General features: G+C 44.1%; 1 non-coding gene across 1 annotated transcript; it reads right to left on the bottom strand.

The window, feature by feature from the left end:
* Positions 1 to 4,344: 4,344 nt before the first annotated feature.
* On the bottom strand, positions 4,345 to 4,419 carry TRNAT-AGU (transfer RNA threonine (anticodon AGU)). The gene has a single exon. It is a non-coding gene; the product is annotated as a tRNA-Thr (tRNA).
* Between the last annotated feature and the right edge of the window lie 8,248 nt (positions 4,420 to 12,667).

Below are 12,667 nucleotides of genomic sequence, written 5' to 3'. Positions count from 1 at the left end.
AGCTACACTCACTACTCCTGCCTAAAGCCAAGATTCCTGTGGATGCCCCCCCTACTGAAGACCGCTCCACAGTGCTGGAGGTAGGCATTATCATATACCTCCCAAACAACCCCTTATGCGATGAATATGCCCCTTTTGGGCATTTCCACCCCACAAGGTAGGCTCACGAAGGCCAGGATACAGGATTGGATAGATGCGGGGTGAAGGACATCAGGGCGTTCTTTGGAGATGGAACTATGCTAGATCATGACTCCTTTGTTCAGGCTACAGGTGCACCAACACGTTTATATCTGTTACACGCTGCTATCGCACATTATATCAAAAACACATGGGCCCCACAGCGCAGTGAACCCTCACAACATAACTTGGTACACCTCTTATACTACATGGGAAATGGGGGACACTTGGTCCGATGGTTATACACGGGTATTCAGGCACACGCAGCATTTGCACTCACGTCCCTTCAGAGCGCACTGGTCCGAGGACTCTACTACGGAAATCACAGACAAGGCTTGGAAGTATATGCTAGAACACCCCAGAAAAGTGTCACGTAATGCGAAACTAAAGTTCATTCAGTCAATGGTCGTTCATAGGTCTTATCTCACACCTAAGAGGATTCATTGCATGTTCCCAGGCTCTTCCCATTGTTGCCCCGCTGTAAAGGTGACAATGAAGACTTTCTACATATGCTGTGGACCTGCCCCCACATTCGAGACTATTGGGAGAGAGTTTGTCGCTCTTTGAGCGAAGTCAAACAACTCCCTGTTTCGGATGGTGTCCTTAACTGCCTCATAGGTCTGCTTAGACGAACAAAGGTGCAGAAGGTCCGTCTGAGATTTTTAGAGTTAGCCCTCATATTAGCTGTGCAAGCCCTCACCATGAGGTGGAAGTCCCCCAGATGTCCTGCGGTTTCCAGCTGGCAGCCGATATGCTTTAATGGGGGAGGGCAGAGAGTGCTGCCCTTCAGAGGGAAGAAGAGAGGGGGCTGCGAAAGAAACTCATTTCGATGGAACGGGATGTCATGCTACATGAGTTCGAATCACTTGACCTATTACCCCCACAAAGTACCCCACCCGTATGACGTACAATGTCAGGCTACAATTCCCTGTCTCTGGGTTCCGAGACTCTGACCCATACACTGTACCCAAGGGCACTATAGACCTCCCAGAATTTCACTACTAGAATTCTCCTCTCAGTTGTTTTTGGAAGTTAATAATAGACTGACCAGGAGTCCGGGTTGGGTGGGTTAGGGAGGGAAGGGATATGGTTGAACCTGTTATTCTCACTAATTAGAAATGTAAATGCTTTATGCTGCCTGTCCCTTTGCCATAACTACGATGATCCTGATCCTGACGGTGTCATTAGAGATTATTTGTCCTTCAATTCATATCGAATAGTACAACATATATGGCAGTTTTCTGTAAAACATATGTAGTACCTGTTATAAATACAAAAGACTGTCTCTGTGCAATACTTACTGCATTGGATAGAATGTCATAGTCATCAATAAAGTATGTTTAAAAAAAAATGAATTTCCTCTTGCTGGTTCTGATTTGTTTGTGGGGAATTTAAGAATTGTTGGCCTCCCTGAAGACGCAGAGCATGATGCAAACTCCTGTACAGAATTCTTAGAAACCAGGAACCCAAAGACTTGAGTAATCAATTTTGACAAAGAATTGAAATAGAAAGAGAACATAGAATCCCAGCTTCCAGAAAATCTCTCACGAGACCATCTCAAACAATAAGACCTTGGATTTTCAGGCCTTTAAGATATTGCTACACAGAAGCAATAGCATCACACATGAAGAAAATCCAACGCATTAATTGGAACAGAACCACGATTAACATCACTCAAGACTACTCAAGACACTGTAACACACAGGAAAGCCTTCTGTACCTTAAGGCAACAATTAAAGGACTTAGCTATACTCTTCTCTTTCTTTGTCGCGTTTAAAGTTAGAATACTGCACAAGGGTAAAAATATAGGGCTTAATTACGAGACTGGGGGTCCATACACTGCCAGCATGGGCGCAGCGGTGGCAGTCTTCTGACCGCCCTATTACAATTAGGATGGGCCGCCATTACCCCACCGCAACCATCAGGGAACCGCTGGGTCCTGGCGGTGTTGCAGCAGTCTTGAGGCGCCGCAATATGCTTGGAGGGAACACCATGGTCCCACAAAGCATATTCCGAGATTCCTCTCCATCATGGTTTTTATGGCGGTTCCTACTCCATGAAAACCGTTTCGGAGAGGTAACAAAGGGGGCTCTACAGTGCCCCCTTGTGCCTCAGGGCCATGGGGTGCATGCAGGAGGGCACAAAATGTACCTCCCTGTGTGCATGTACCCCAGTTCCTGTGCGGCAGGGGCTTTACAGTCGATACATGCAGAAATTGTTTTTCTTTTGCGGTGCCCATTGTCTGTGGGGGAAACGGCCGTGGGGGAAACGGCCACTACAACGCCGCCGTTTCAACGCATTACCATAACCACGCATGCATTACAACGCATGCATGGTTACCACGAATAGCCTTTACCACGCATACCTTTACTACGAGATACGTAGTAAAGGCATGTGTGCTAAAGGTAAAATAAAACAAGCATTGGCATTGCCAATAGGTCTCACCTTTGGGACCTTATAAGGGTTTAGCCATGCAACAGTTAATGTTGTTGCACCAAGGATATTGTGCTGCATAACTAAACACTTATAAGGTCCCAAAGGCGAGACCACATACAAAAACTCTAGCAGGCTATGTAGCACCTTGGTACTTGGCAATAAATACTGCTAAGATCTGTATAAATATAAGCAACTCCTGATAGCTTTTGAATTAAGTATTTTTTAATAACGTGACTTAAACACATTGGCAGAGCCAATGGCTCTGGCTAAACACTTACAAACTCCCAACGGCGAGACTGATTACATTGCAAATACTTGTTTTCATTACCTCTCCCTTAACACCCCAACATTACTTTTGGTCTACCCACAACATTATCATGTAAGTGAAGTTGTAACCATCTGTACTCTGAAGCTGAACTTACACTGCTGCTGCCTGTGCTCTGCCTGTTCTTTAGATGATGTCAATTGAACCGCTTCTGTTTGTGCTGTAACAACGTTACTAATTGGAGGTTACCCTGGTGCTGCCCTGCTGGTCCAGTTCGTTGAAGCTTGCACTACTGCTGCCCATACTGTACTTCGATGTAAGTTAATGTTAGGAAAATGTTTTCACTAAACAAAGCCAAACTGATTGGCTTTGTCAATTGGTCTTTGAAAGTCAAAGATACTCGAGTTGGTGATACAATGCATTCTCAATTTAACATCACAATTAATGAAATCGTTTATTTACCAGGCATAGTTAATGAAAATCATTCCATGACTAAAACAACACTCAAAAAGACGCCTGCTGGCAATAAAATACAACATAAAATGTAACAATAACATTGCATCTCTAGAGTAATAAAGTGTAGCACGAGTATTTCCTAAACCCTACTACCCAACAATCTCTGCCTAAATTCATTTGTGAGTCGATTAGACCATCTGCAGTCATCGAGCAGTTAAAGTGCACATGGCGCAGTGCAAACTTGCAACTTATTGAGCCGTAGAAAGGGCATGTTTTAAAACTAAGCAATGCATCTAGAATGGAGGCTTGTAGTGCAGATGGCAGAGCCAGTAAAATGCAGTTACTGATAATCCAGCCGTAGGTCAAAATCGTTTCTCGGGCCACTTCTTTTAAATTATTTACAGTTGTTTAAGTGCATATGGTGTTTTGCACACTTAGAACGTATTAACTTATTAAGCAATAAAAGGGCCCTTTATTTAAGACCTGTCGGTGCCTGCGAAATAGATGCTTTTAAAACAGATAGCATGTATGACATTGTCTTGCATTCTGTCCATCAACTTTTGTTTTTGCATTTGTCACCCCGAGTGGGATGGGTATGCTCAGACGTGAGTCCCATGCTCTCCACACCACTGGAGTCAAGCTATCCTGGCTGAAGACGGCTGATAGCCAGAAACCGGTCCTGGGATGCTTGATTCCGGTCCAGGAAAGACATGGCTTGGCAGTTCGGGCTGGACTGTTCCCATGAGGCACAGGGTCAAAGCTGATTTGCATATGGCCATGTCTGAACTGGGGTGGTGTGGAGTGCAACAAAAAAACGATGGATTTAGGCCCAGATCTCTGTACTGGGGTGAATGTATGACATTGTTCTGCATTCTGTCCATCAACTGTTGTTTTTGATTTGTCACCCCGAGTGGGATGGGCATGCTCAGACCTGAGTCCCATGCTCTCCACACCACTGGAGTCAAGCTATCCTGGCTGAAGACGGCTGATAGCCAGAAACCGAAAAAGTAAGGCACTGCTGAGATTCGAACTCAGGATCTCCTGTTTACTAGACAGGTGCTTTAAACCAACTAATCCACAGCGCCACCTGTACAACTATTTGTTTCCACTTTATCCTATTTCCTGTTCTAAATGTAATTTGCTGTAGTTTTCAGTACTCTAAAGTCTTGATATTTTCCACCTGTTTCCAACAAGAAGATGGAGAGAAAAACCTGATACAGGAATAGAAAAATTACAAAATAGCTCGTGAAAAGTTTATGTCGGTACAGATCCATATTTGTATTCATTTGTAATATTTTGAAGCATGAACTGCACTGGTGGATGACGTACTTTACATAGAGAGTTTTATTCAATACATTGTCTTCGTCTCCAAAGATAAAAACTGCAAGATATTTTTTGTGCAGTTTTATATAGCGCCAACTCAATCTGACGGTATCAGAGCGCTTTACATGAGCACCAGTTTCGTTGCAGGCGTCACTTTCTCACCAAAGAACACGTTTTAGTTTTCTCGGTACAGCAGAGGAACCCGTCAGGCAGTCTCAGAAAGAAGGTGGAATCTGTTGTTGTGGGACCCCATGAGGTAAACAGCCCTTGAAGTGCAGGTTGAGAGTCCTGTGAAAACACGGAGGAGGCTGGTGTTAGCAGCTCTTGTCAGCTGTAACGATTGAAGCATCTACCCCTGCACCAGTTACAATCATTGTCAAACACCAGCCACCACATCACACGGTTATTTACCAAAATAAACAACATTCCTCACTCTGGTGTGCCACTTAAGGCATCCTGCACTGTGAATATAGCTTTTTTTATGTAGAGACCCTACAAAGGAAAAGGGAGTAAAACAAACTGGCCAATATAGGGATAGAACCCTCGTCATTGCTGTTATCAGCACCACGCTCTAACCAAGTTAACTGACCGTGACAGTGACTGAAACTGGAAATCCATCCGTACTACAGGACAATCAATTTGTCGATAGAGGGTATGTCTTTCATTTGTAAACATTGTTTCAGCAGACAAGGAGATAAGCCATTTCCTGTCATTATAGTTTCCCACCAGGTACCGAGGCACTCAGACAGCTCTTGTGAAAAGAAGTCTCTTACTAACACCATCAGGTAAGAGGTTGCTTTATTCGGTCCAGTTACAGCGGATCCCCGGCAGCAACTGCCCAACTCGGAACCCCAAGAAATCGAACCAATACAATAAACACTCCAAGGTAGAATGGAGCACGAGACCCAACACACCCCCCTTCCTTCATAACAATAGTAAAGAAACCTAAGGAAGAAAAACAGGAAAGGAAGAAAACAAGAGAAGGGAAAAAAGAAAGAGAAAACAAAGAAAGAAAGCATATGTAGGACAGAAAACAGTAACAGATTCCAGACATTATGTACTCAATATATCATTTTATGCAGAAGACAGATTTATACCATTTTGTTCAAATTATTACATTTTATAATCTTGAAATTTGATTGGAACAGAGTTCACTCTAGAAGAAGCTCCCCTTACAGGGATTAGGTTAGACCGTGAAACATTTCTTTCATGGATACTGGTAGAATCAACACAAGGAGGGGAATGAACTCAGAACCTTTTGTTGACATGATCAAGAATAGGCTCAGGTACAGTGGAGACAGTACTCTTATTCCAAATCCTTCCATCATCAAGCACAACAACATGATCTCTCACACCAGACACCTTTTTGGGAGATGAAAACCGGGACTCCCCCTTGCGAATAAAACCAGGTTTCTTTAACCTCACCCAATCTCCAACCTTGACTTTGAGCGAAGAAGAAACAGCAGATCTGGTGTCATACTTAGCTTGGACAGCAGCCCTGACATCAGTTACCACAGCCAACCCCTCCGTATTCACAACTCTCCTGGACATCCATTCTTTGTTCAGCTTGGTTCCTGCAACTCTCCCTCGCAATAGAGTAAATGGAGCAACGCCAGTAGAAACATGAGGAGTAGTTCTTACTGCCCACAACATATCACAAACCGCCCGGCGCCAATGCAACCCATTCACCAAAGCGATTTGGAGGTGTTCCTTAACAACACGGTTGAAGCACTCAACCAAGCCGTTACTGCGGGTATGATAAAGTGATGTGCGAACGTGTTTAATTCCAGCTTCCATGAAAAACTGCCATTTCAGAAGAAACCAACTGGGTATCGTTGTCGGACACAATTTCCTCCGGGAAACCCTTCCCAAGGAAAACGTCCTGTAAAAAATTGATGACCACAGAAGAATTTACATTGTCGACAAATCTTACTTCAGGCCATTTGGACATATAATCAATTAAGACAAGGGCATACTTAGGAGAGGTACCAATAAGACCAAATGGACCAGCAATGTCCAACGCTAATTTGGACCAAGGAACATTTTTCACCTCAACAGGTTCCACAGGAGAAGGATGCGTCACTTGGGACTTGTCACTGGTAACACATGTACAACAATCACAGACAAAATGCTCAACATCCTTGTCAAGGGCCGGCCCCAGAAATCTTGTCTGACCCTACGTTTCATTGCATGGATACCAGGATGCCTCTCATGGGCAAGAGCTAAAACCCTCATACGAATAGAAGAAGGAACAACAAGCAAACCCCCCTTCTCAAAATTCCATCCAGAACAGATAATTTGTCTTTGATCCTCTTGTAGGGTACCAGCTCAGAGGGACAATCCTTATCACACGGCCACACACTGCCTATGAAATCCATAACTCTCACCATAACAGCATCAAGAGAAATACTTTCTAACAATTCACGTTCAGATAAAGCACTATCCACACAACAATCCAAAGAACCCACAGCGCAAACAACATCAAAATCATCTCTCTCGGTATTATCAACAACACTGGAGAGAGGAAGTCTGGACAAACAATCAGCTACCAGATTTTTCGCTCCGGGCACATAATCAAGCCGATAACAAAATTCCTGTAGCCTAAATTGCCATTTCGAGATCCGAAGGGTAGCTCTGCCTCCACCTTTGGTGGTACATAGGTCAACCAGGGGTTTGTGGTCGGTTCTCAAAATGAATTTGTTCCCCCACAAAAATGTTTTAAAATACAGAACCCCCACCACATGCCTAAAGCCTCCTTCTCTATAGTAGAATAAGTACTTTCAGCACCTCTTAGAGTTCTGGAGGCAAAAGCTTTAGTCTCTTCCCGACCATCACTCCTCCTTTGCAAAAGAACAGCCCCCAAACCCACATTACTTGCATCAGTGGATACTATACATAAGTCATTGATATTAAAGAGCTTTAAAGGGCGAGCACATACAATATCTTGTTTGATGGTTTCAAAATTTCTGTTACAGTCATCGTCCCACACAAATATGACATTTTTCTTTAGTAGATTTCGCATAGCAGCTGTTATGGTGGAAAAGTTACTGACAAATTTGGAGTAATACTCCAACAACCCAAGGTATGAACGAAGTTGATCTTTGTTCAAGGGAATAGGTGCATTTTGAATGGCATCAAGTAGTTTGTCTGTAGTTTAGGCTCAATTCCCTTGTGCGAGATATGATGGCCAAGGTAATCAACACCATCTTGAAGAAATTTGCATTTGTCCTCCCTTAAGTCAAACCACTGGTACTTATAATACCAGAAAACTGTTTGACTCTTTCATCATGCTCCGGCTCAGTCTTCCCGTGGATAAGGATGTCATCCTGGAAGAAGACAACACCGGGAATGTCTTTAAATAGGTTGTTCATTAATCTCTGAAAAACGGCCAAGGCTGATACAAGACCAAATAACATGCAGATGTAACAGTAACCCGCTTCAGGAGTTACAAAAGATGTCAAGTGTCTGGACTCTTTGCACATTTCAACCTGGTGGTAAGCAGATGAGATGTCGAGGGAAGTGAAGAATCTGGCCTCTTCAAGAGTGGACAACATCTCATTAATATTTGGTAGTGGTTGACGATCAATCCAAATGTTCGTGTTGAGGTCCCTCAAGTCTACACACATTCTCAGACTTTTATCGGACTTGCGTGCTAAAACTATCGGTGCGAGCCACTCGGAACCATCTATGGAGGTCTGGACTTTTTGGTTCCGTCCAGAGGTGTCAGGGATAACACCCAAAGACCCCGGAGTTCTACCTGTCTCGGTGCACAAATAAACAGAAACACGGGCTTCTCGATGGTGGCGTCAAAGACCAAAGGTTTATTACTGCAGGGACACAGAAGTCACAGAAACTACACACGGGCAGTATCTAGGAGCCTGTTCGATTTGTACAAAGTGGGTTGCTCCTTATATACTAAATTTTAGGCTTGGGGCAAATTCTTTACATGTTAGTACATTTCTAAACCTTTGTGTCGTAAACAATAAATATTTGGCGTTGCACAGGAATCGTCAACAATATCTGATGTCAAAACATTACAAACGAGGGGTTCCCACTATTCCATCATAATCCCATGTCAACTTTTCATTCAAGAGCCGGACCGCCTCATCGTAAATTTCGTTACCTCCCCCTAATAAAAGCCCAGAAGGAAAGGAGCAGAGCCAGGTGCAGAAGATAGAAAAGCAGGATAAGAGATGTTTGTGGGTCGTAAATGGGCAAGGCTACCGGCTTCGGCCGCCTAATCATGATCAGGCCAACGAACACGAGAACCAGTATAGCAGGACTGGCCTCAGGCTGGGGAGGCAGTTTCTGTCGAGTCATGCAGCCATGGCGTGTTCTGTCCAAAGGTGCACGTGTCACTAGCAAGGTGAATCTCCGGCTAAAGCTTACGTGTCCTTAAGTGAAAGAGGTCACTGCGTGTCCATTGACTATGTGAGGGCAAGAAATACAAAATGGCTGCCGTAATCTAAGATGGATGCCATGGGTAGATCACAAATGTGTTCATAACAGGAGTGCTCTTGCTCGTAGCATAGCGAAAACACCAGGATATGCTAAATGGATCATTTGCGGTTCACTGATACCAAAATTATGTATTTACGACAATATTGAAAACACGGGTTCAAATCGTCACGGAACCTCAGACCCTCCTTTTGCCCTTACATAGGCAATTACTCAGTCTATGTCAGAGTCTAACTCTATGCTCATCAGGTCAATGACATGTTGTTGTATCATCATCCTTTCTCGCACCTTTTCTCCAAACGCAGGTGGTTTCTTGAAACAGGTGGCAGCACAGAGACTACACAAAGCGGGACCACATTGGATAATAAGGCAGCACGAGAACAGGAATACTAGGATGACACCAATGACCATTAGAACCTTCCATCCCCACGCTGATAACAGAGTCCAAAGCCACTCCATTAAGGACCAGTTTCCCTTGTCTACGTGAATAGACTCGGAAATCTTGTGTAGCTTAGAGATCGCTTCATAAACAGTCGGAGCATTATTGGGAATAAAAACACAGCAGCTCGATTGGATCATTCTGCATAACCCACCTCGATCTGCAAGTATTACGTCTAGAACCATACGGTTCTGCAACGTCATGAGACGATCCGCCTGAAGCTCAGCTGTTAAGTTACTAAGGGCACCAGCAGTTTCTGTAATAGTAGATTCAACTACCCGTGTTAGCTGACGTAGATTTCTACTATTGGCCATAGGCCCCCAGAACGGAAGGAAACCTTTGAAGAAGTCTCCAGCTTCCTGACCAGCGGTATCTTCCTTGCTGAAAACACCTCTTGCTACTCTGGTCTTGTGATAATCTGAGGAGGCAGTGTACGTTGGAGGCAACAGTCGAGCAATATAACATGAACCTGAAAAGTCAGCAGGCAACCATGTATAAGCTCTGTCTTGACAGATGAAGTAGGTACCCCTAGCAGTAAGAAAGGCAGGGGAAGAGTTAGACTGAAACACGTAAGTCTCAACGCACTCACTCCTCCCTAGCCGAGCTCTCGGATTTCTCCCATTTCCTTGCAAACAGACTTGACCTCGGTGAGGCACGACCCAGACTGGAGTGGAGCTCTTACGCTTGCCTTCTCCCAAACTAATGCGATACTCTGTAGAATTCCAACTCAAATATACCCGTAATTCATCTCTAGGGTAAGATGGAGTATTATTGACGTCTTTAATCATGTCAATAATTCCTTGGACTAAAGCTTTATTGGCAGAGTTGTATTTAGTGGAACGTGGTGGACGCGGAGGATAGGTCTCAAGGGCATAGGCAAAAATGGTCTGAAAGGCCTGAAATGATCCATTATAGCTAAAAGGCAAGACTAGATAGGGAATGCCTTTATCCATAGTGAGGGGTATCAAGCCACACACCCAGCAGTCTGTAGTGTTAACTACCAGTTGGTGTTGATGCAAGAGCTGTACAAAAGTGTTGTTAATGAATTCTGAGCGTCGAGCTTGTTCGTGTTCAGGAAACGAGTGAAAAGAATGCATAGAAGCAGCAGTAGAAGAAACAGGATCAAGGGGAGGTATTGTAGTTGTTACCGGTGTAAAAATTAAATGCACACCAAATACGATTCCACCCACCAACATTATTAAGACAATCAAAAACGTAATTGTACATTGTATCGGAAAGCATTTGCTATGAAGAATTTAGTAAAGTCTATTTCTGCGAACATAAATTACATTCTCTCGTTGCAGCTCAGGAAGCTCCATCTTCTACAATCCGCTCGCGACCACTGATGATGTGTACGTAGATGAAAATGCCTCTATCAGCCCTGGGAGTTCCCAGAACTAACAGAAAGATCGACCTTGTGTCTGACCCCCGCAGATTCAACTAGGCACACAGCCACGACCCTACGGCTACCCAGACGGCAAGGCAAATTAAAACAACATAACAATACAAAGTATTAGCAAACTTCCTGGCTGGAGGCAATGTATCAAAATTCAAATGTGTAAAATAGGCAGTTTCCTGCTTTATTTGTCCATATTGCGAGATCGTAAATTGTATCTCAACTTTGCAGGAGCTGTTTGATCTGGAAACAGTGTATTCTCAGCAGGGGTTGCAATGTTCAAGTTCGCAGATGGCAAATGTTCTTTTGATGCAGAGGACAAATGTTCAGAGTTCAAAGGAGCAGTTTCAGAAGGGGAGTCAAAGTTCGATGGATCAGTGATTAGTTCTGCATCGCTGAAAGGGATGAACCTGGGGACTTGTTCAGTTTCAGAGGCACCGATTCCTTTCTTCACCCAGTTATCATAAGGAAGCGGCAGAGGCACGCGCTTGACATGCGTTGTATGGATCCAGTTTTTTCGGCCAGCCACACGAATAGCAGTTCTCGTCGCCAATAACACTTGAAATGGGCCGACGAATCTGGGTTGGAGATTTCTTGTTCGTGCAAAATTTCGGATGACCACTTGATCACCTGGTTTCAGCTGATGACCTGGACTCTCCGGTGGCTTTGGCAATGCATCGAAAACCTGTTGGTGAATAAGACTCAATTTAGCAGTCAAGTTGAAAAGGTAATCAATTAACATTGGGTATTCCAGCTGTTTAAATTCCTTCGGTCTAGGTACCCCCCAAACATTGGCAGGACGACCAAAGACTATTTCATACGGACTAAGCACTACTCTAGAATGCACAGTCGCTCTTGTGGATAACAAAGCCAAAGGTAGTGCATCTGGCCAGGACAAACCCGTGGATGCTTGTATCTTAGCAAGTTTCAGTTTGAGGGTGCCATTGTAACCCTCAACTAAACCAGCAGACTGGGGATGATTCGCACTGTGGAACTTCTGTTTTATCCCTAAGCCGGCACACACACTCTGCATAACTTTCCCTACGAATTCACTTCCATTATCTGACCATACAATCCGTGGCATTCCAAATCTGGGGAAGTATTCTTTGAGAAGGATTTTGGCAGTGGACAAGGCAGTATTGTCCTTCAGTGGATATGCTTCGATCCATCTGGAAAAAGCACAGACTACCACTAGGACGTACTTTAGATTATTGCATCGATCCATGTGAATGAAGTCTAGCTGGATCACTTCAAAGGGGCAAGAAGGAGGAGCGAAGTGACCAGCGGGTGTAGGGATTCCCTTACCAGGATTATGCATCAGGCATACCATGCAATTTCTCACCACTCTCTCTGCACACTTACTAATTCCATCATTCTTCCAGACTGGAGCCAACATCTTACAAATCCCTTTAGAACTGATATGCGCTGCTCCATGCGCCATCGTTACTACTGCAAGCACATACGCATCAGGCAACATCCAACGTTGTTGTTCAGACAAATCAATCCAACACCCACTCGAGTCCAATTTACCCGTATTCTCTTTCCATACAAGTTTTTCTTCCTCAGTCGCCTCTTTCTGAATTTCTTTCACACTTTCCACTGTATCCTCACACATTCCAGACTCAGAAATCCATCTTGCAGACGTTGCAACATACATTCTACTCATCATATTCCTAGCTGTCTGTTTAGCGGTCTCATCAGCAAAAGCATTTCCACG

The sequence above is a fragment of the Lissotriton vulgaris genome, chromosome 12 (genome assembly GCF_964263255.1).
Source record: "Lissotriton vulgaris chromosome 12, aLisVul1.2, whole genome shotgun sequence".
Taxonomy (NCBI): domain Eukaryota; kingdom Metazoa; phylum Chordata; class Amphibia; order Caudata; family Salamandridae; genus Lissotriton; species Lissotriton vulgaris.
Note: the sequence above shows the minus strand (reverse complement) of the source record. Positions and strands in the feature narration are given on the sequence as shown.